General features: G+C 44.4%; 1 pseudogene; it reads left to right on the top strand.

The window, feature by feature from the left end:
- Positions 1 to 1,720: 1,720 nt before the first annotated feature.
- LOC143160596 (uncharacterized) overlaps positions 1,721 to 25,057 on the top strand; it is a 90,986-nt pseudogene continuing 67,649 nt past the window's right edge.

Here is a 25,057-nt window from a genome sequence, read left to right as displayed (position 1 = left end):
AGCTTATAAAAAGAAGATATTAGAGGTCATTCCTATACACAAGGACATTCTTTTAACCACTGATGGTAGGTTATTCAATTAAATAAGCTCAGTTTCTGAACCTTCTAATGTCATTTTGTAACAGGATAAGTAAAATTAATATGGTGTTATTTGGACTCTGAACAGTTAATTTGTCTAAAGGAATCACACCTTGCAGAGTTCAGTGTTTGATATACATATGTGAACTAGATTTATTATTTTACCTATTTGAAAGTCTATAAAACCTCAGTTACACTAGTGAAAAGAAAGAAGAAATACATGGGCTTGCTTCGCAAGCTTCTCTTCCTTTAACTGCCAAAAATTCTTCCATGCTTTGTGACATCTTGCCAGACCAATGTAATATATATTTCTTCATTTCTTAGAGCAATTGCTCAAAAATCCCCTTGACATACCAGAAAATTCCTTGGCACACTACTATTACCTCAGCAGAATTTACTTATTTTTAGCTAGGATAATAAACATTTGAAATCCCACAAGCAGTGTTTTGGGTTTTTTTCTTTCAGTTTGTTCCTCTGTTACCAAGATCTTCAAGCATTCATTTTCCAAGTGATAATACTTTTTTACAGAGTAATACTTTTTCACTTTTGACAATTTATATGTTTCTAATGTGCTATGCTTCTCTACTTTAATATATCTGTAAGAAACACCTACTAGAATGTAGGAGACGGGGTGGGAAAAGGTTAATAGAATTAGATGAACATTAGAAAAAATGTCTCACAGTCAAATTCTGACAAAGCACAAAAAGAAGGTTTAGAAGTAAATTGATAACAATTTGTAAATACCTTAAAGGAGAGAAAATATAAAACATTAAATAAGTCTTTGTTTCAGTGAGGAAGGACATAACAGAAAGCAGTGGATTGACAATTGAAAAAAGATTAATTTCAACAACAAAAAAAAAAAGGATATTGGTAAGTGTTGAGATACTAGTAGTCATTAATAGTAAAAATTGTGAAAAATTTGCTGAGGTGAGCAGCTCTGGTGCTGGCACGATCAGCAACAGAGTGCTCTAGGGTGGTGCACAAGGGGGTCTCCCAAACCAGGGAACCTCAGGGGGAGCCAAGAGAGCTGCCAGGAGCCCGCAGCTCGCGTGACAGTGGCTGATGAGACCTGGGCAGGGCCAGAAGCAACGGCAGCCGAGCCCCCACCCACATATAAAAGCCCTTAGGGAGCGCTAGCGACCAGGAGTGCTGCGAACAGGGTGGGCAAACAGGGCGTGGCGCATCAGCAAGCGTATGGCACGTCAGCAAGGGTGTGGCATGTCAGCAAGGGCATGGCGTGGCAGTTGGCGTGACAGTTCGCATGGAAGGGCATGCAGGAAGGGCCCTGAAGCTCTGCCAGTTCAACCAGGGAGCAATGATATTCACCGGGCAGAAAGTCATGGCCTCTCTAAGCTCTGCACCCACCGTGACTGACACAGCTTTCCAGACAGAGCTGCGGTGGGAACACGCTGCCAGCCAGGTGTCAGGCTGCAGGCTGTGCCCTGCTCTTACCCCAGTACCGGAGGGCAGCAGTGAGCACACCTGTGGGAGCTGCGCCCGGGTAGAGGAACTCCTCCGCTTAGTGACAGAGCTCCGGGAGGAGGTGAGTAGGTTGAGGAGTATCAGGGAGAGCAAGAGAGACATAGGGTACTGGAATCGCACCCTTCCTTCCCTGGGACAGGCCCGACAGGCAGACAGGACGCATGATACAGAGGATTCCCCATCCTCTCTCCGCTTGGCTGAACACAGGGATAGGGGGCAATGGCGACAAGTTCCTGCCCGGTCTAGACCTTAATAATGGTGACGATCGGGTTGAGTGTTTATGGGTAAGAATCAAGGGGAAGGCCAACAAGGCAGATATCATGGTGGGAGCCTGTTATAGACCACCCAACCAGGATGAAGAGGCAGAAAAATTATTCTATAAGCAGCTGGCAGAAGTCTCACAATGGCTAGCCCTTGTTCTCGTGGGGGACTTCAACTTACCAGATGTCTGGTGGAAATACAATACAGCAGAGAGGAAACAGTCTAGGAGGTTCCTGGAGTGTGTGGAAGACAACTTCCTGACACAGCTGGTGAGTCAGCCAACTAGGGAAGGCACCCTGCTGGACCTGTTGTTCGTGAACAGAGAAGGACTTGTGGGTGATGTGATGGTTGGAGGCTGTCTTGGGCATAGCGATCACAAAACGGTCAAGTTTTTGATTCTTGGAGAAGTAAGGACATCAGCAGAACTGCTGCCTTGGACTTCTGGAGGGCAGACTTTGGCCTGTTTAGGAGACTGGCTGACAGAGTCCCTTGGGAGGCAGTCCTGAAGGGCAAGAGTCCAGGAAGACTGGACATTTTTCAGGAATGAAATCTTAAAGGCGCAGGAGCAGGCCGTCCCCATGTGCCAAAAGACGAGCCAGTGGGGAAGAAGACTGGCCTGGCTGAACAGAGAGCTTTGGCTAGAACTCAGGAAAAAAAGGAGAGTTTATGACCTTTGGCATAAGGGGCAGGCAACTCAGGAGGACTACAAGGATGTCATGGAGGTTATGCAGGGAGAAAATTAGAAGGGCCAAAGCCCAGCTAGAACTTAACCTGACTACTGCTGTAAAAGACAATAAAAAATGTTTCTATAAATACCTTAGCAACAAAAGGAGGGCTAAGGAGAATCTCCATCCTTTACTGGATGCGGGGGAAACATAGTGACAAAGGATGAGGAAAAGGCTGAGGTACTTAATGCCTTCTTTGCCTCAGTCTTTAATAGTAAGACCAGTTGTTGCCCAGGTACCCAGCCTCCTGAGCTGGAAGACAGGGATGGGGAGCCGAATGAAGCCCCCATAATCCAAGGGGAAATGGTTATTGACCTGCTACACCACTTAGACACGCACAAGTCTATGGGGCCAGATGGGATCCACCCGAGAGTGCTGAGGGAGCTGGCAGAAGTGCTCACCAAGCCACTTTCCATCATTTATCAACAGTCCTGGCTAACCGGGGAGGTCCCAGTTGACTGGAGGTTAGCAAATGTGACGCCCATCTACAAGAAGGGCTGGAAGGAGGATCCAGGGAACTACAGGCTCGTCAGTCTGACCTCGGCGCCGGGGAAGATTAGGGAGCAGATCATCTTGAGTGTCATCATGTGGCACATACAGGACAACCAGGTGATCAGGCCCAGTCAGCATGGATTTATGAAAGTCAGGTCCTGCTTGACTAACCAGACCTCCTTCTATGACAAGGTGACCTGCTCAGTGGATGAGGGAAAGGCTGTGGATGTTGTCTTCCTGGACTCTAGTAAAACCTTTGACACCATTTCCCACAGCATTCTCCTCGAGAAACTGGCTGCTCATGGCTTGGACAGGTGTACTCTGCGCTGGGCAAAAAACCGTCTGGATGGCTGAGCCCAAAGAGTGGTGGTGGTGAATGGAGTTAACTCCAGTTGGTGGCTGGTCACGAGCGGTGTTCCCCAGGGCTCAGTTTTGGGGCCAGTTCTGTTTAATATCTTTACCAATGATCTAGATGAGGGGACTGAGTGCACCCTCAGTAAGTTTACAGACGACACCAAGTTGGATGGGAGTGTTGATCTGCTGGAGGGTAGGAAGGCTCTGCAGAGGGACCTGGACAGGCTGGATCGATGGGCCGAGGCCAACTGGATGAGGTTCAACAAGGCCAAGTGCCGGGTCCTGCACTTTGGCCACAACAACCCCATGCAGCGCTCCAGGCTTGGGGAAGAGTGGTTGGAAAGCTGCCTGTCGGAAAAGGACCTGGGGGTGTTGGTCGACAGCTGGCTGAACATGAGCCGGCAGTGTGCCCAGGTGGCCAAGAAGGTGTCCTGGTTTCGGCAGGGATAGAGTTAATTTCTTTTCTAGTAGCTGGTACAGTGTTTTGGATTTAGGATGAGAACAAAGTTGATAACGCACCGATGTTTTAGTTGTTGCTAGGTAATGGCTTACACTAGCCAAGGACTTTTCAGTTTCCCATGTTCTACCGACTGAGAAGGCTGAAGGTGCACAAGAAGCTGGGAGGGGGCACAGCCAAACTGGCCAAAGGGACATTCCATACCATGTGACGTCATGCTCAGTACATAAACTGGGGAAAGCTGGCCGGGGGGGGCCGCTGCTCGGGGACTGGCTGGGCATCGGTCGGCGGGTGGTGAGCAATTGTACTGTGCATCACTTGCTTTGTGTATTATTATTATTATTATTATCATATTATTATTATTACCATTTTATTTCAATTATTAAACTGTTTTTATCTCAACCCACGAGTTTTTCTCACTTGTGCTCTTCCAATTCTCTCCCCCATCCCACCGGGTGGGGGGGAGTGAGCGAGCGGCTGCGTGGTGCTTAGTTGCCGACTGAAGTTAAACCACGACAGTCCTTTTTGGCGCCCAACATGAGGCACAAAGGGTTTGAGATAATAACAGGTTAACCGGAGTGTATTAAAGAACTTATATCTGTTAGTAGTTGTGGGTCACAATGTTGGTTTCTCTGTTCTCGATATTGATTTGTATAATCTGCATCGCGCTCTTTTTCCTGCTGTACATGTTAAAGATTGGTGTTGGGTTTTGCAGTTTGCTGTGGTCTGCAGTGAATAGTAATGTCTCGCTTGTGAGGTTTGTTTTTAGAACATTGACCTTGACGTTAGTGTGGTGTGTAAACTTCGTAATGAAGCTGTTACTGTACCACGGAGATCATTTTGTGGAGACAACTAGCAATTGCAGTAACTTTTCTGAGAGTTTTTTTACGGAGGAAATACAGAATGGCAGTGACACTATCTTCTCCTATGATGTTTCCTCCTTCATTACAGTAACTTTTCAGTATTTTGAACATCCTTGGGCAGTTAAGATACTTCTATTAATACTTCTTGGGAATACTGTTTTGGTTTTGTCTAAAGTTGGTAAGCAATTTAAGAATATCATCCAGAGATCTGCCTCAAGGCTGAATAGTTATGAGTGGCAGGGTGTGTGGGACAAGATGGGCAAGTACCTAGGCCAATGGGCACCCCCAGTGTTTTGGAACTTCACCCCTGAGCAAGTGCAGAATCCTGAAAAGTTAGTAGAATATTTGGAAAAAGTATGCTGTCACCCTGGCAACTCCAGAGAGATGCAGCTCATTGCAACGTGCTGGGGCCTGGCCCATGCCTACCGAGCCCTGTTCAACACCATTCAGTGCCCTCAAAGGGAAGGGAAGGTCTCTGGCTCTGACAGTAAAACGACACGCACTGCGGCCACTCAGACCCGGGCAACGTGCCCTGCGGCTACTCCGACCCCAGCGACAGGCCGTGCAGCCACTCAGACCCCGGCAACAGGCCCTGCGGCCACTCAGACCCCGGCAACACGCACTACGGCCACTCAGACCCCGGCGACATGCATTGTGGCCACTCAGACCCCGGCGACATGCACTGCGGCCACTCAGACCCTGGCGACATGCACTGCGGCCACTCAGACCCCAGCGACATGCACTGCGGCCACTCCAATCCCGGCGACATGCACTGCAGCCACTCAGACCCCGGCGACATGCACTGCGGCCACTCAGACCCCAGCGACATGCACTGCGGCCACTCCAATCCCGGCGACATGCACTGAGGCCACTCAGACCCCGGCGACATGCACTGCGGCCACTCAGACCCCAGCGACATGCACTGCGGCCACTCCAATCCCGGCGACATGCACTGAGGCCACTCAGACCCCGGCGACATGCACTGCGGTCACTCAGACCCCGGCAACAGGCCCTGCGGCCACTCAGACTCCGGTGACATGCACTTGCACTGTGGCCACTCCAACCCCGGCGACAGGCCCTGCGGCCACTCAGACCCCGGCGACATGCACTGCGGTCACTCAGACCCCGGCAACAGGCCCTGCGGCCACTCAGACCCCGGCGACAGGCCCTGCGGCCACTCAGACTCCGGTGACATGCACTTGCACTGCAGTCACTCAGACCCCGGCAACAGGCCCTGCGGCTACTTGGACTCCGGTGGCATGCACTTGCACTGCGGCCACTCCAACCCCGGCGACATGCACTGCCACCACTCCAACCCCGGCAACAGGCCCTGTGGCTGAACCAAAGAACCAGCCTGTGCCGGTATCAGTTGCCCCTGTACACAAGAAGAAATTTTGGAAGCGGAAGTCGGCTCGTTTAGTAAGGGAGGAAGAAGCTTCTTCTAAAAGGGAACCAGAGGAAGAACTGTACGAGTACCCTGGAGAAGGGCCATCACGAGAATGGGAGGAGGAGACCCGGCCGCTGATCGGGGAGGAGGAAGAGGAAGAACTCATAAACGAGGCAGTGACCACCCGATCTCTATCCCTGAGTGAGCTGCGAGATATACGAAAAGATTTCAGCCGTCGTCCAGGTGAGCATATTGTCACCTGGCTGCTCCGATGCTGGGATAATGGGGCCAGTAGCCTGGAATTAGAGGATAGGGAAGCCAAGCAGCTGGGATCCCTTTCTAGGGAAGGGGGCATTGATAAAGCAATTGGAAAAGGGACACGAGTCCTCAGCCTTTGGAGGCGACTCTTGTCAAGCGTGAAGGAAAGGTATCCCTTTAAGGAAGATGTCATATGTCGCCCAAGCAAGTGGGCCACCATGGAGAAGGGTATCCAGTTTCTGAGAGAATTAGCTGTGCTGGAGGTGATTTATGATGACCTGAGCAATAAACAACTATCCAAAGATCCAGACGAAGTCAAGTGCACACGACCCATGTGGCGGAAGTTTATAAGGAGCTCACCATCGTCATACGCCAATTCATTGGCAGTGATAACCTGGAAAGATGGAGAGGAACAAACAGTGGATGAATTGGCTAGTCAACTCCGGCAATACGAGGAAAGTCTTTCTTCCTCCATCGTCTCGGCTGTGGAGAAACTGTCCGAAAAACTGTCCCGGGAGATACAGCAACTCAGAGAGGATAGGTCCTACTCCTCACCTGTACGGACCAGTATCTCGGCTATTAGAAGTAAGCGTTCTTTTGCTCAAGAGAGAGAATATAAAGGGTACACACCACGGGGCACCCTATGGTTTTATCTGCGTGACCACGGAGAGGACATGAGGAAGTGGGATGGGAAACCTACCGCAGCCCTAGGGGCACGGGTACGCGAATTGCAAGGGAAAACAATCACAGAAAGAGGTTCTTCCAGGAAAATTGCTGCTCCAGTTTCCAGCGGGCAGTTCCCCAGAGAGAGTAGAAGGGCTGATCTTACTCTTGATCTTAATGAAGAAACTTCTGACCCGTACGTACAAGAAATGAGAAATGAGTACTGTGATGAGGATTAGAGGGGCCCTGCCTCCAGCCAGGGGGAGGAAAGGGACAACCGGGTTTACTGGACTGTGTGGATTTGGTGGCCTGGCACATTGGACCCAAAGGAGTATAAGGCTCTGGTAGACACCGGTGCACAGTGTACCCTAATGCCATCCAGCTATATAGGGGCAGAACCCATCTGTATTTCTGGGGTGACGGGGGGATCCCAACAGCTAACTGTATTGGAAGCCGAAGTGAGTTTAACTGGGAACGGGTGGCAGAAGCACCCCATTGTGACTGGCCCAGATGCTCCGTGCATCCTTGGCATAGACTACCTCAGGAGAGGGTATTTCAAGGACCCAAAAGGGTACCGGTGGGCTTTTGGTATAGCTGCCTTGGAGATGGAGGAAATTAAACAGCTGTCCACCTTGCCTGGTCCCTCGGAGGACCCCTCTGTTGTGGGGTTGCTGAAGGTCGAAGACCAACAAGTGCCAATTGCTACCACCACAGTGCACCGGCGGCAATATCGCACCAACCGAGACTCCCTGATTCCCATCCATAAGCTGATTCGTCGACTGGAGAGCCAAGGAGTGATCAGCAAGACCCGCTCACCCTTTAACAGTCCCATATGGCCAGTGCGGAAGTCTAATGGAGAGTGGAGACTAACAGTAGACTATCGTGGCCTAAATGAAGTCACGCCACCGCTGAGTGCTGCTGTGCCAGACATGCTAGAACTTCAATACGAACTGGAGTCAAAGGCAGCCAAGTGGTATGCCACAGTTGATATTGCTAATGCGTTTTTCTCAATCCCTTTGGCAGCGGAGTGCAGGCCACAGTTTGCTTTCACTTGGAGGGGTGTTCAGTACACCTGGAACCGACTGCCCCGGGGTAAAAACACAACCCTACCATTTGCCATGGACTGATCCAGACTGCACTAGAACAGGGTGGAGCTCCAGAACACCTGCAATACATTGATGATATCATCGTGTGGGGCAACACAGCAGGAGAAGTTTTTGAGAAAGGGAAGGAAATAGTCCAAATCCTGCTGAAGGCCGGTTTTGCCATAAAACAAAGTAAGGTCAAGGGACCTGCACAGGAGATCCAGTTTTTAGGAATAAAATGGCAAGATGGACGTCGTCAGATCCCAATGGATGTGATCAACAAAATAACAGCCATGTCTCCACCAACTAGCAAAAAGGAAACACAAGCTTTCTTAGGCGTCGTGGGTTTTTGGAGAATGCACATTCCAAATTACAGTCTGATTGTAAACCCTCTCTATCAAGTGACCCGGAAGAAGAACGATTTCAAATGGGGCCCTGAGCAACGACAAGCTTTTGAACAAATTAAACGGAGATAGTTCATGCAGTAGCCCTGGGGCCAGTCCGGGCAGGGCAAGAGGTAAAAAATGTGCTCTATACCGCAGCCGGGGAGAATGGCCCCACCTGGAGCCTCTGGCAGAAAGCACCTGGGGAGACTCGAGGTCGACCCCTAGGGTTTTGGAGTCGGGGATACAGAGGATCCGAGGCCCGCTATACTCCAACTGAAAAAGAGATATTAGCAGCATATGAAGGGGTTCGAGCTGCTTCAGAAGTGATCGGCACTGAAGCACAGCTCCTCCTGGCACCCAGACTGCCGGTGCTAGGCTGGATGTTCAGAGGGAGGGTCCCCTGTACACATCATGCAACTGATGCTACATGGAGTAAGTGGGTCGCACTGATCACACAACAGGCTCGAATAGGAAACCCCAGTCACCCAGGAATCCTGGAAGTGATCATGGATTGGCCAGAGGGCAAAGATTTTGGAGTATCGCCAGAGGAGGAGGTGACGCGTGCTGAGGAGGCTCCAATGTACAATAAACTACCAGAAAATGAGAAGCAATATGCCCTGTTCACTGATGGGTCCTGTCGTCTTGTGGGAAAGCATCGGAGGTGGAAAGCTGCTGTATGGAGTCCTATGCGACAAGTTATAGAAACGGCTGAAGGAGAAGGTGAATCGAGCCAATTTGCAGAAGTAAAGGCCATCCAGCTGGCTTTAGACATTGCTGACTGAGAAAAGTGGCCAGTGCTCTATCTCTACACTGACTCATGGATGGTGGCAAATGCCCTGTGGGGGTGGTTGCAGCAATGGAAGCAGAGCAACTGGCAGCGCAGAGGCAAACCCATCTGGGCTGCCGCATTGTGGCAAGATATTGCTGCCCGGGTGGAGAACCTGGTTGTAAAAGTCCGTCACGTAGATGCTCACGTACCCAAGAGTCGGGCCACTGAAGAACATCAAAACAACCAGCAGGTGGATCAGGCTGCTAAGATTGAAGTGGCTCAGGTGGATCTGGACTGGCAACATCAGGGTGAATTATTTCTAGCTCGGTGGGCCCATGACACCTCAGGCCACCAAGGAAGAGATGCAACATATAGATGGGCTCGTGATCGAGGGGTGGACTTGACCATGGACACTATAGCCCAGGTTATCCATGAATGCGAAACATGCGCTGCAATCAAGCAAGCCAAGCGGTTAAAGCCTCTTTGGTATGGAGGATGATGGTTGAAATACAAATATGGGGGGGCCTGGCAGATCGATTATATCACACTCCCACAAACCCGCCAAGGCAAGCGCCACGTGCTTACAATGGTGGAGGCAACCACCGGATGGCTGGAAACATATCCCGTGCCCCATGCCACCGCCCGGAACACTATCCTGGGCCTTGAAAAGCAAGTCCTATGGCGACATGGCACCCCAGAAAGAATGGAGTCAGACAACGGGACTCATTTCCGAAACCACCTCATAGACACCTGGGCCAAAGAGCACGGCATTGAGTGGGTGTATCACATCCCCTATCATGCACCAGGAAAATTGAACAATACAAGGGACTGTTAAAGACTACGCTGAGAGCAATGGGTGGTGGGACGTTCAAACATTGGGATACGCATTTAGCAAAGGCCACCTGGTTAGTCAACACTAGGGGATCTGCCAATCGAGCAGGCCCTGCCCAGTCAGAACTTTTACGTACTGTAGATGGGAATAAAGTCCCTGTAGTGCACATAAAAAATATGCTGGGGAAGACAGTCTGGGTTATTCCTGCCTCAGGCAGAGGCAGACCCATCCATGGGATTGCTTTTGCTCAAGGACCTGGGTGCACTTGGTGGATAATGCGGGAGGATGGGGAAGTCCGATGTGTACCTCAAGGGGATTTGATTTTGGGTGAGAATAGCCAATGACCTGAATTATGTGATGTTAAGTACTAATTATAGTTATAACAGTTATACTAATACACAGATATACTAATAATACTAATAATATTATATGCCATACTAATGTTATTACAATAAGAATCACCCAGACTAATGAAGAATAACTTCAGTGAAACCAAGCAAAGCACAGTGATGGTGGTACCAGAACTTACTTCAACATGAAACAATCCAACACCACATACCATCTCCATTTTTCCTGCCCTGAAAGATTATTATGACAGATGGAGCCCAAAGCCATGGACTAAATGAACTCACCGAACATTTTAGAGGGATGGCCCACAGACGAAGGGAATGATTTCTCTGTGTGTGTGTATATATATATATATATATATATATATATATATATATATAAAGGGGTGGTGATTAATGACAATGTACTGGAGAATGAGAGACTTGAGCATGACGCAGATGGTATAGAATAAGGGGTGGATATTGTCCTGGTTTTGGCAGGGATAGAGTTAATTTCCTTCCTAGTAGCTGGTACAGTGTTTTGGATTTAGGATGAGAACAAAGTTGATAACGCACCGATGTTTTAGTTGTTGCTAGGTAATGCTTACACTAGTCAAGGACTTTTTAGTTTCCCATGTTCTACCGACTGAGGAGGCTGGAGGTGCACAAGAAGCTGGGAGGGGGCACAGCCAAACTGGCCAAAGGGACATTCCATACCATGTGACGTCATGCGCAGTACATAAACTGGGGAAAGCTGGCCGGGGGGGGCCGCTGCTCGGGGACTGGCTGGGCATCGGTCGGCGGGTGGTGAGCAATTGTACTGTGCATCACTTGCTTTGTGTATTATTATTATTATTATCATATTATTATTATTATCATTTTATTTCAATTATTAAACTGTTTTTATCTCAACCCACGAGTTTTTCTCACTTGTGCTCTTCCAATTCTCTCCCCCATCCCACCGGGTGGGGGGGAGTGAGCGAGCGGCTGCGTGGTGCTTAGTTGCCGACTGAAGTTAAACCACGACAGAAGGCCAATGGCATCCTGGCCTGTATCAGAAAGAGTGTGGCCAGCAGGAGCAGGGATGTGATGGTGCCCCTGTACTCGGCACTGGTGAGGCCACACCTCGAATCCGGGTTCAGGTTTGGGCTCCTCACTACAAGAAAGACATTGAGGTGCTGGAGTGTGTCCAAAGAAGGGCAATGAGGCTGGTGAGGGGTCTGGAGAACAAGTTTTTTGAGGAGTGGCTGAGGGAACTGGGGTTGTTTAGCCTGGAGAAAAGGAGGCTGAGGGGAGACCTCATCGTGCTCTACAACTATCTGAAAGGAGGTTGTAGCAAGGTGAGTGTTGGTCTCTTCTCCCAAGTAACAAGCGATAGGACAAGTGGAAACAACCTCAAGTTGCGGCAGGGGAGGTTTAGATTGGACATGAGGAAAAATTTCTTTACTGAAAGAGTGGTTAAACATTGGAACAGGCTGCCCATGGAAGTGGTTGGGTCCCCATCCCTGGAGGTATTTAAAAGATGTGTAGATGTGGTGCTTAGGGACACGGTTTAGTGGTGGACTTGGCAGTGTTAGGTTAACAGTTGGACTCGATGATCTTAAGGGTCTTTTCCAACCTAAACAATTCCATGATTCTATGATTAATATAGAAATTACTGAACTGTTCATGTCTTTAAATCAAGATAAATGCCTTTCTGAAACATAGGTTTAATTAAATAAGTTATTGAGCTCAATGTGGGAATAAGTAGGTAGAATTCTTGTGATATAGGAGGTCAAATTAGATGATCTAATGGAACTTCTGGCCTTAAAATATATGAAACTGTGAAGGGTTAACCAATAAACCATATGGTGATAATTTTTTCTGTCCAACTCAGCCATTTATATGCAATAAATCCTCCAAGAACAGAAAGAACACACTCCCGGGCCTCATCTTTCCCTGTCTTTTGCACATTTATATCTACTTTTAAAGGCTAAATTCTGTATAGTTAGATAATTGTGCCTTGATACATGGAAAAATTCGGAGTCTTTGTAGCTCTGTTCATGAAAGACCAAAAAGAAGGCTAATAGACACATGTCCAAAACCTGTTGCTAAAAATTCAAAGGTAACTACGTTTATCAACTTCTCAACTCTGCTGAAATTTATTGAGATAAAACTTATTTCTGTAAAACAAAAAAGAAATACAGTTAACATACTGACAGTATTGGAACTAATGAGTTAAAGGTAACTTTCTCTCTCCAAAATTGTCATTTTTATAACAGCAATCCAAATAAGATTGTGTTACTTTTTTAATCAAATATCCTCTTCCCTGATTTGAATCAAAACTAATTCAGGAAAGTCCTGTGGTGTGCTGTGCATAACTTATGGTCAAGCTGATCAGAGTTATTTCTGTAAAATATGTATGAACTCATCTCAAAACACATATGTGACTTATAAAGAGATCTTGATCTTGCATAAGGGATTTATGAACTAACGATCTTTCAGATGTGTCACCTGTTATTTTACAGCAGGTTGTTTGGGCACAAAACATTGAAAACAGTCATTTTTCAACACACCACCATAAAAATACAGATCCTTACCGTGGGTTTGAGGACAAGTCACTCACCTTCCCCTTTACAGACAGTATCTTAGAAGTTAGTAATACAATTCCATTACTTCTCAGATTGTGATGTTCCTATGTGTTAAAAGTAATTTAATTACGTTATGATTACTTGTTTAAAACATTGTAGAAAATGCTTTTGTCACTCATCATACACATCATAGTAGTCCTTTGCTTTGCAGAATCCTCGGTTCTACAATGTTAGATCTGACTTTTCCATTCCTCTTTCCTGTTTTCTGAACCAAAATACTAACTGTGAAAGATAAAAAAAGAATTCACAGCACTTAAGTTTGTAATAGGAAGAATACAATAAAAAAATCTCTTCATGTGTTGATTGTGTCTACCTTTCTTTTGCTAATAAAATCAGTACTGTTAGGTCTATTATTTGACTTTTCGTGTTTTATACAAAATCTACACTTCCATATTTTTTTTTTTTTCTTATCTGGAGAGTGAATAATCCATAGGCTGAACCAATTTTCACTATTGCTATTTCATCAAAGTGATCTGGTAAAATTTGTTTCTCCTCAGTTCCTCTGTTCTGATATATTTGCCTAGCCTTTTCTAACTCATGTGTGGACATAACACTTGTTTAAATTGCAGCAGACAAATAAAATGAGCTTTAAAATTTAGGACATTGTCCTGGTTTCGGCAGGGATAGAGTTAATTTCCTTCCTAGTAGCTGGTACAGTGCTGTGTTTTGGATTTAGGAGGAGAACAAAGTTGATAACGCACCGATGTTTTAGTTGTTGCTAGGTAATGCTTACACTAGCCAAGGACTTTTCAGCTTCCCATGCTCTACCGACTGAGAAGGCTGGAGGTGCACAAGAAGCTGGGAGGGGGCACAGCCAAACTGGCCAAAGGGACATTCCATACCATGTGACGTCATGCTCAGTACACAAACTGGGGAAAGCTGGCCGGGGGGGCCGCTGCTCGGGGACTGGCTGGGCATCGGTTGGCGGGTGGTGAGCAATTGCACTGTGCATCACTTGCTTTGTGTATTATTATTATTATCATGTTATTATTATTATTTTATTTCAATTATTAAACTGTTTTTATCTCAACCCACGAGTTTTTCTCACTTGTGCTCTTCCAACTCTCTCCGCCATCCCACCGGGTGGGGGGGAGTGAGCAAGCGGCTGCGTGGTGCTTAGTTGCCGACTGAGTTTAAACCACGACAGTCCTTTTTGGCGCCCAACGTGGGGCACAAAGGGTTTGAGATAATAACAGATTAACTGGAGTGTATTAAGGAACTTATATCTGTTAATAGTTGTGGGTCACAATGTTGGTTTCTCTGTTCTTGATATTGATTTGTATAATCTGCATTGCGCTCTTTTTCCTGCTGTACATGTTAAAGACTGGTGTTGGGTTTTGCAGTTTGCTGTGGTCTGCAGTGAATAGTGATGTTTCACTTGTGAGGTTTGTTTTTAGAACATTGACCTTGACGTTAGCGTGTTATGTAGGTTTCGCAATGAAGCCGTTACTGTACCACGGATACCATTTCATAGAGATAACTAGCAATTGCAGTAACTTTTCTGAGAGTTTTTTTATGGAGGAAATACAGAATGGTAGTGTCACTGCCTTCTTCTATGATGTTTCCTCCTTCATTACAGTAACTTTTCAGTATTTTGAACATCCTTGGGTAGTTAAGATACTTCTATTGGTATTTCATTGGAATATTTTTTCGTTTTTGTCTAAAGTTGGTAAGCAATTTAAGAATATCATCCAGAGATCTGCCCCAAGGCTGAATAGTTATGAGTGGCAGGGTGTGTGGGACAAGATGGGCAAGTACCTAGGCCAATGGGCACCCCCAGTGTTTTGGAACTTCACCCCTGAGCAAGTGCAGAATCCTGAAAAGCTAGTAGAATATTTGGAAAAAGTATGCTGTGTTGCCCCACAAAATTTCTTTTTGTGTACAGGGGCAACTGATACCGGCACAGGCTGGTTCTTTGGTTCAGCCACAGGGCTGAACATTGGTTCACTATAAGAAAATGAGAAGCAATATGCCCTGTTCACTGATGGGTCCTGCCGTCTTGTGGGAAAGCATCGGAGGTGGAAAGCTGCTGTATCGAGTCCTATGCGACAAGTTATAGAAACGGCTGAAGGAGAAGGTGAATCGAGCCAATTTGCAGAAGTAAAGGCCATCCAGCTGGCTTTAGACATTGCTGACTGAGAAAAGTGGCCAGTGCTCTATCTCTACACTGACTCATGGATGGTGGCAAATGCCCTGTGGGGGTGGTTGCAGCAATGGAAGCAGAGCAACTGGCAGCGCAGAGGCAAACCCATCTGGGCTGCCGCATTGTGGCAAGATATTGCTGCCCGGGTGGAGAACCTGGCTGTAAAAGTCCATCACGTTGATGCTCACATACCTAAGAGTCGGGCCACTGAAGAACATCAAAATAACCAGCAGGTGGATCAGGCTACTAAGATTGAAGTGGCTCAGGTGGATCTGGACTGGCAACATCAGGGTGATTTATTTATAGCTCAGTGGGCCCATGACACCTCAGGTCACCAAGGAAGAGATGCAACATACAGATGGGCTCGTGATCGAGGGGTGGACTTGACCATGGACACTATTGCGCAGGTTATCCATCAATGTGAACCATGCGCTGCGATCAAGCAAACCAAGCGGTTAAAGCCTCTCTGGCATGGAGGACAATGGCTGAAATAGAAATATGGGGAGGCCTGGCAGATCGATTATATCACACTCCCACAAAGCCGCCAAGGCAAGCGCCATGTGCTTACAATGGTGGAGGCAACCACCGGATGGCTGGAAACATATCCCGTGCCCCATGCCACTGCCCGGAACACTATCCTGGGCCTTGAAAAGCAAGTCCTATGGCGACATGGCACCCCAGAAAGAATGGAGTCAGACAACGGGACTCATTTCCGAAACCACCTCATAGACACCTGGGCTAAAGAGCACGGCATTGAGTGGGTGTATCACATCCCCTATCATGCACCAGGAAAATTGAACAATACAAGGGACTGTTAAAGACTACGCTGAGAGCAATGGGTGGTGGGACGTTCAAACATTGGGATACGCATTTAGCAAAGGCCACCTGGTTAGTCAACACTTGGGGATCTGCCAATCGAGCAGGCCCTGCCCAGTCAGAACTTTTACGTACTGTAGATGGGAATAAAGTCCCTGTAGTGCACATAAAAAATATGCTGGGGAAAACAGTTTGGGTTCTTCCTGCCTCGGGCAAAGGCAAACCCATCCGTGGGATTGCTTTTGCTCAAGGACCTGGGTGCACTTGGTGGATAATGCGGGAGGATGGGGAAGTCCGATGTGTACCTCAAGGGGATTTGATTTTGGGTGAGAATAGCCAATGACCTGAATTATGTGATGTTAAGTACTAATTATAGTTATAATAGTTATACTAATACACAGATATACTAATAATACTAATAATATTATATGCCATACTAATGTTATTACAATAAGAATCACCCAGACTAATGAAGAATAACTTCAGTGAAACCAAGCAAAGCACAGTGATGATGGTACCAGAACTGACTTCAACATGAAACAATCCAACACCACATACCATCTCCATTTTTCCTGCCCTGGAAGATTATTATGACAGATGGAGCCCAAAGTCATGGACTAAATGAACTCACCGAACATTTTAGAGGGATGGCCCACAGACGAAGGGAATTATATCTCTCTGTGTGTGTGTATATATATATTTTTTTTAAAAAAGGGGGTGTTGATTAATGGAAATGTACTGGAAAAAATGAGACTTGAGCATGACGCAGATGGTATAGAATAAGGGGTGGATATTGTCCTGGTTTCGGCAGGGACAGAGTTAATTTCCTTCCTAGTAGCTGGTACAGTGCTGTGTTTTGGATTTAGGATGAGAACAAAGTTGATAACGCACCGATGTTTTAGTTGTTGCTAGGTAATGCTTACACTAGCCAAGGACTTTTCAGCTTCCCATGCTCTACCGACTGAGAAGGCTGGAGGTGCACAAGAAGCTGGGAGGGGGCACAGCCAGGACAGCTGACCCAAACTGGCCAAAGGGACATTCCATACCATGTGACGTCATGCTCAGTACATAAACTGGGGAAAGCTGGCCGGGGGGGCCGCTGCTTGGGGACTGGCTGGGCATCGGTCAGCGGGTGGTGAGCAATTGTACTGTGCATCACTTGTTTTGTGTATTATTATTATTATTATTATCATATTATTATTATTATCATTTTATTTCAATTATTAAACTGTTTTTATCTCAACCCACGAGTTTTTCTCACTTGTGCTCTTCCAATTCTCTCCCCCATCCCACCGGGTGGGGGGGAGTGAGCGAGCGGCTGCGTGGTGTTTAGTTGCTGACTGAGGTTAAACCACGACAGACACGTAGTAATGGATGTCCAACAGTTGGGCAGCAGTTGCTTAGTACATTTCAAACAGATGAGGTTAAAAAAAAAAATATTTCTCTATTTCTGCAGTGCCAAATCTTTTTTGTATTGTCTCTTCTTCAAATATTCTCTCTATGTAAGGAACACACTACAAAAGCTTAAATGATGTCCTTATAGCAATGAAAAATGAAGGAGAGGATACAAATAATTTAACCTGAAAGAAAAGAAAACAAAATCTTTAAACTTCTTCTAAAGTTCAGGTCTTAGGCTGAAAGATATCATGGGGAGATGACAGATCTGCTGCCACTGGGTTAAATTAAAGCACCTATAAATTACATCACCTGGCTACACTTCTCTCCCACATCCTCATATTGAATGAAGAATCATTAGAGAATGTCAGCTTGACATGAATTTTACATGAATGAATTCTCAGCTAGTTAATTACAAATAGAATCTAGCTTTTTATATTTCCTGAGCAACAAAGAGATATACTGCCTCAGCTACTCTGAAACACAAAAGCAGCATCATAAACTTATTACAGCTAGAAGCTCATCCCAGCCTAACCAGTCTTCCAGGACAACTGCTAAGAGAGAGAGGTGAGGTGGCAGAAAGAAGCTTTCTGAGAGACATTTTCATGGATGACATTGCCCACTGATTGAAATCAAACATTCTTAATGGGATACTTAAATTGTGTAAATTGGAAAATTCCTATGACAATGTCTAGCCTATTGAAGCCATAATAAGGGAAATTTTGCTACCTCAGGATTGTTGCCAGCATAGATTATAGAGAAATAAAAGTGAAGACATTCCTGTTGTAGTTGGCAATATCAACTAAAGGACAAAGAATTCATCAGAAAGTTTGTATTTGTTTGTAACTACAACCTAGAATGCTGCAGTGCAAAGAGGTTTTTTATCAGTGAAGTTCAGAGAGATGAAAATTATAAATATTTCTTTTGCAGACAGATGTGATACATGAGTTTTCAGGGGTTTTGCATGGCAATATGACCTTTACAAGTTGTCCTGGTTTCAGCAGGGATAGAGTTAATTTTCTTCCTAGTAGCTGGTACAGTGCTGTGTTTTGGATTTAGGAGGAGAACAATGTTGACACACCAAAGTTTTAGTCGTTGCTAAGCAGTGCTTACACTAGTCAAGGACTTTCCAGCTTCCCACGCTCCACCGACTGAGAAGGCTGGAGGTGCACAAGAAGCTGGGAGGGGGCACAGCCAGGACAGCTGACCCAAACTGGCCAAAGGGATATTCCATACCATGTGACGTCATGCTCAGTATATAAACTGAGCATGGGGGGATTTAGCCGGGGGGGGGGGGGGGGGGGGGGGCACGACCGCTGCTCAGGGACTGGCTGGGCATCGGTCAGTGGGTAGTGAGCAGTTGCATTGTGCATCACTTATTGTGTATATTCTTTTATCATTATTATTATTATTATTTTTCCCTTCCTTTTCTGTCCTATTAAACTGCCTTTATCTCATCCCATGAATTTTACTTTTCTTTTCCCCGATTCTCTTCCCTATCCCACTGCAGGGGTGAGTGAGCGAACGGCTGTGTGGTGTTTAGCTGCCTACCGGGTTAAACCACAACACAAGTAATTTAAAAATACCTTTGAAGTATTTCCTATTTTGACTCATTAGTATTCAGAACAAGTTTTCCTCTGATTAATCCTTGATGTAGGAAGTTAAGAAATGAAATATTAATACAATCTGGGGATGTAGTATAACTTCAATTTATTTTTCCTAATTAGAAACTTAAGCATTTTGTATAACAAGCTGCATTTTCCTTACATGAGCTGGATTTCAAAAATAGCCACAGCAAGACCAGCAATATGGCAAAACAAAAAAGTGGGGAAGAATTATGAATAATCACTGTCCAAAGTATTTAAAATCTGAACCAGGCAAAGAAGTGACGCACCAACCTGTAGTACTCCTTTTAAAATACAGGGAAACAAACTTTGCACAGTCATTCCTTCACACCCAGTATCTCTGCAAAAAGACTTCGTATTCTGTAGAACAGCAAATTTTGGGTATATTTCAGAAATGTAGGAAACAAATTCTAAAGCTAAGATTCCAGCTCTAGGTAGTAAAATCTGGTGTCTAGAAGGTAAAGACATGCGTGGAGCTTTGTTACTTCATGATATAAAAATACGTGGTATTGTATTTTATAGGGAAATATGATTTATCTCAAGAAGAATTAGTCACTGAATGTTGTTATGATTCCTGCATTATACTGTTATAATGTGAAATGAATGCTATATAATAGAATTTCATCTACAGTAATGGTTAAAGAAGGGTTGTCCTTCAGTAGACATTCTGGAGCACCCACTGGGAAACAGTTTCCTGTGGAGATGGGAACCTTATGATCACTGAATGTCTTTCTACAGTTGCCTGACCATGCCTCTTCCTTCCTTGGACACTGTCAATCTCAGTTTTAGAGTTAAACCCACAAGGAAGACACTAATTTGTTTCTGATTCCTTATGCTAAGCCAGTGAAGAGATCAAAGTACTGTAGTTCTCAAGAGGCTAAACTGCAATGTGCCTTTGGAACCGCGAAATCAACCTACCACAGACACTTACAGAGTCTGCAGTGGCAAGGAATTACTTAGATGAGATATGACCAGACAGTCTTCAAAGTTCTCACGGGCCCTAGTGAAGAAAAAATTATTGAAGTCGTTGCCAATATAATGTTGTTTTGGGGAGAGGGAATTTCTCCACAAACCTTGCAATCACTATGGTATGTGAAGAGAAATGGAATGGGAATACAATTCCATCTGCCATCTGAGCATCATGTCCTGAACTCACTGCTCCACTCCCAGCTATTGCCAATCCCTGATGCTTCAGTAAAACAAACGAAAAAAGCAAACACAAACCTACAGAAAACCTGAATAATAATGGCCGGGGATCCATCTGTATTTAGGAAAAAAAATCCTTCCTGAACAACACTGAGTCCTTGAAAAACCAAGGTTTTTGTTTTTAAGAATTCTTTCCCTTTTTTCTGATTTTTTTCTTTTAATTTAACCTAAATCAATGTTTCTTGAAAAATCTTGGAATAAAGATATATAAAGATATATAAAGATTCCAGTGCAAGTGGAGAAATGTTATTGAATAGTAGTTTAATTGTATACTGGAGGACCTTCCCTTGCTTCCTGGTCTAAGCACTCAAAGAATCCAGAGTTCTTGAAGACACTTACCCTGGACTGAATAAAAGGTTTGAGTCATGAGGTGTTTTAAATAAATAATTTTAACCTCAAAAAAAGACAATGTAAGTTTACTTAGAAAACATTTTACAATGAGAAAAATCAAACCCAGTTTTAATTGTGAATGTGTTAAATGAAAGATTTCTTCCCCATAGTTTATAAAGTTAAGTTGATATTCATAAATTAATAGTGAAAGACCAACAAAAAAACCCCAAAAAATCATTGTCTGTTGTGACTGCCTAAAGAGGATGATAGGCATTCAGGAAATCCTACACTTAACTCTTAAACAAACTCGTTCCCCTCCATTAACAGCTGTAAACCTTCCTAACAAGCAATTCACAGAATGGTTTGATAAGAAGAACAAAAGATTGCATTGAAGTATCATCATTGTCATGTTAATGCAAATAGTGGTAAAGTGGATGGCGCTTGGCGGAATTTCTTACTTCTGCAGTAGTTGTTTGAAAAGAGCATGGCCCATATTTATATTCCTATTCCATTTGAGAGAAGTTGTGCTGTTATGCAAAATAGCTTTGTTTAACGAGAATGAAGATGTCAGAGAATGAAATACTGACACTATCATTGCTACCTCTTTTCCCATTTCTCAGAATCTTCTCATTTTAACAACTTCCACTTTCTTACATTCATGAATTTCATGTTTCTTGCCATTAGCTTGGGAAACCTTTTTTTTATATATATATATATATATGTATGTATATATAAAAAGTGAATCAAAACTGCAAACCTTCCCTCTTCTTTTGCCTGTGCTTCTCAGACTTCTTTTTTCAATTTTCTCTTATCTATCCTAAGGTTACCATTAGTCACCTAAAGACATCCATTTGTCTGGGCTCTTGTTTCAGTCAATGAAGGGAGACAAGTACTTCCAAAGGGCTATTCTTTCCTTCTTAACATATTTTTGTAAAGAGCCTCTGGAAGTAGTCATTTCTCTGTATTAAAAGGGACCTAACCAATTAACTTAAACTTCAGCTGTGAGATAGATAAAGTTGGGTGAGATGAACCCAAACTTCAAGATCCATTTGCCAATTATTGTTATGATGTTATTTCTGACTAGAACAATCTTGGCATCTCAACTGATCTTTCCTCTTCTCTCTAGTTCAAATCTGTCATCTTTTCATCTTTACCTTTCAGCAGCTGCCACCCTTTTCCAGCATGATATTTACCTTATATTTTACCACATCACCAGGACAAAATAAAGCACACTACTCAAGATTAAACACCTCAGGTTGTGTTCTTGGCTCATTTGAGATTAATTGCAATGTGTAAGGGACATTCATATGCCTGAAAAATAACTTGGAAAACTAGCCCTCAATTTTAAATTCTTTCAAATATTTCTATTTGTGATTAAATATATTTAATAGTGAGCATTGGTATCAGTTGTACAATGCTAGCATACCTGAAGTAGAATTTGAATGGTACTCAGGCTATACATGAAATCAAAGTAAGTTGAGTTTGTTAATACATCCCTTAATATAGGTAAAAAAAGGAAGAAAGGAGAGACCTTCACTAAATTCAATGATCAACTTATACTTAAAGACAAAAGAAGAGAAGGGATTTTGTAATGCAAAAATAATGAAGAATTATTATCAATCAGCTAAATTATCTGTACACGAAGTGAGATATAGAATAATTCAAGGAGACGTAGAAGTCATTAGATGTCAGATAGTTCTATCTCATTAGCACAATAAAAACTTAGTTTGATGTTTCGCATCACTTGATCATCAGAGAGCAAGATGCATACATAATTGATAAAAACAGGGGAAAGCTAGAGATTAGGGCAAACACTTCTGTCTAAAGTTTTAAAATGCCAGTGGAATTGGAACTTGAGAAAATGGAGAAGAAATTGCATTCCTCATATGGTAAAACTTAAAAAAAGAAGGAAAGAATGAATGCTAAAGTTGTTTAAATTATTTATACCCCAAAAAATGTATGATATTCAGACATATGTTCCTATGCATTTCTGAAAAATTCTCAGGGCACTTTTTTGAATTTTAGCTGCATGTATGTTTTAAATTATGACCTACTCAGTAACAAATGCAGCCAACAGGAATTATGAAAGAGAGTGCTGTATTACTTAGTAGACAAGGTGGTAAAGAATTTAGCCAGAGGAAAAGCCACACTTGATCTTCTTGGTATCAAAGTTATTATTAGGAGCAGGAGAATAAAAGAATCTTGGTGCTGGTGATCAAAAGCTGTTGAATATAATGTAGACACCTAATGGATACTTGGAGCAGGCAGAAAATTCAGTGCAATGACTGTAATAAAGGAAATATTTAAAAAATATCTGAATCAAAGCTGTTTTCATAGAATCATAGAATCATTGAGGTTGGACCTCTAAGATCATCGAGTCCAACTGTCGACCCAACACCACCACCCACTAAACCACGTCCCTAAGTGCCTCATCTACACGTCTTTTAAATACCTCCAGGGATGGGGACTCCACCACTTCCATGGGCAGCCTGTTCCAATGTTTAACCACTCTTTCAGTAAAGAAATTTTTCCTCACGTCCAATCTAAACCTCCCCTGCCGCAACTTGAGGCCGTTTCCTCTCGTCTTATCGCTAGTTACTTGGGAGAAGAGACCAACACCCACCTCGCTACAACCTCCTTTCAGGTAGTTGTAGAGCACGATGAGGTCTCCCCTCAGCCTCCTTTTCTCCAGGCTAAACAACCCCAGTTCCCTCAGACGCTGCTCATAAGACTTCTTCTCCAGACCCCTCACCAGCCTCGTTGCCCTTCTCTGCACACACTCCAGCACCTCAACGTCCTTCTTGTAGTGAGGGGCTCAAAACTGAACACAGTAGTCAAGGTGCGGCCTCACCAGGGCCGAGTACAGGGGCACGATCACATCCCTACTCCTGCTGGCCACACTAGTTCTGATACAGGCCAGGATGCCATTGGCCTTCTTGGCCGCCTGGGAACACTGCCGGCTCATGTTCAGCCAGCTGTCAACCAGCACCCCCAGGTCCTTTTCCGACAGGCAGCTTTCCAGCCACTCTTCCCCAAGCCTGTAGCACTGCACGGGGTTGTTGTGGCCAAAGTGCAGGACCCGGCACTTGGCCTTGTTGAACCTCACACAGTTGGCCTCGGCCCATCGATCCAGCTTGTCCAGGTCCCTCTGCAGAGCCTTCCTACTCTCGAGCAGATCAACACTCCCGCCCAACTTGGTGTCGTCTGCAAACTTACTGAGGGTGCACTCCATCCCCTCATCCAGATCATCGATAAGGATCTTGAACAAGACTGGCCCCAAAACTGAGCCCTGGGGAACACCACTCGTGACCGGCCGCCAACTGGATGTAACTCCATTCACCACAACTCTCTGGGCCCGGCCGTCCAGCCAGGTTTTGACCCAGCGCAGAGTACACCTGTCTAAGCCGTGAGCCGCCAGCTTCTCGAGGAGAATGCTGTGGGAGACGGTGTCAAAGGCCTTACTGAAGTCCAGGTAGACCACATCCACAGCCTTTTTTTCCAAGTGCTCTTTTTTTCCCAAGTATTTTCCCAACAATATATCTGGTAGAAAAAAATAGATTACTTCATCAAAGGGAGGAAAGAAATACAAGTGACCCTGTGTGGTTTTACAAGAGATATATGCCAAACCCCGGTTTTTTTATGAAAAGTTAATGCATAGGTTTTAGAATAATTGTGTGCAGCTTTTGGAACAAAAAATACCTCACATTATCAGTTTGTAGTTGTGAAGATATGACTTCATACTCCAAAGTCATAATGTAATCAGTGATAGGGAGAATATTTTGCTTTCACACATGTATTTACAGAACAGCTATTGACATGAGGCCTCTGTGACCCAGACTTCGCAAAAGAGATAAGCAAGTTTGTTCAAAATATTTGTTATTTATTTAAATATTTAAAACCTTTTTATATTGTACTGTTCAGTACATTGAAAAACTTTTGGAAAAACCTTTAGAAAAACTCTAGTATGACCCAAGTTGGACCATCATATTTTTTTAAATACTGGAAGCAATCTACAGCACAGTTGAGTGTTGTAAAGCAGTTCCAGTTTTAGGGGTCTCCACATCCAGGTAGATAGAATGCTTTGAAATCATCCTCAACACGTATCAGATTAAGGGAAAAACAAAGAAAAGTATGCAAAATCCAAATACAAACAAGAAAAGATACACATTTTTTTTAAAGCAGATGAAAAGAAAAACTTAAGTAAAACAAACAAAAAAATTTACATTTTACATCAGATACAAGATTCCTTCATTATCTAGCTGATAATCTGCTTTAACGCTCAGCTAGTCATGAGCCTATCGTTGTACAAACCTTAAAAACCTAACATCCTTAGGTGTTTTTTATGGAATAGAATTTCTTTTAAACTACGTGTGCTTGTTTTTATGCCTCATCCTCTCTGTTGTAAGGTATGTTGATATGGTCGGTTGTATTGTTGTCAGACATTAATAATAAGTAGTTACCATGATATTATACCTAGATATATAACTCCTAATAT

The sequence above is a fragment of the Aptenodytes patagonicus genome, chromosome 1 (assembly GCF_965638725.1).
Source record: "Aptenodytes patagonicus chromosome 1, bAptPat1.pri.cur, whole genome shotgun sequence".
NCBI classification, from domain to species: domain Eukaryota; kingdom Metazoa; phylum Chordata; class Aves; order Sphenisciformes; family Spheniscidae; genus Aptenodytes; species Aptenodytes patagonicus.
Note: the sequence above shows the minus strand (reverse complement) of the source record. Positions and strands in the feature narration are given on the sequence as shown.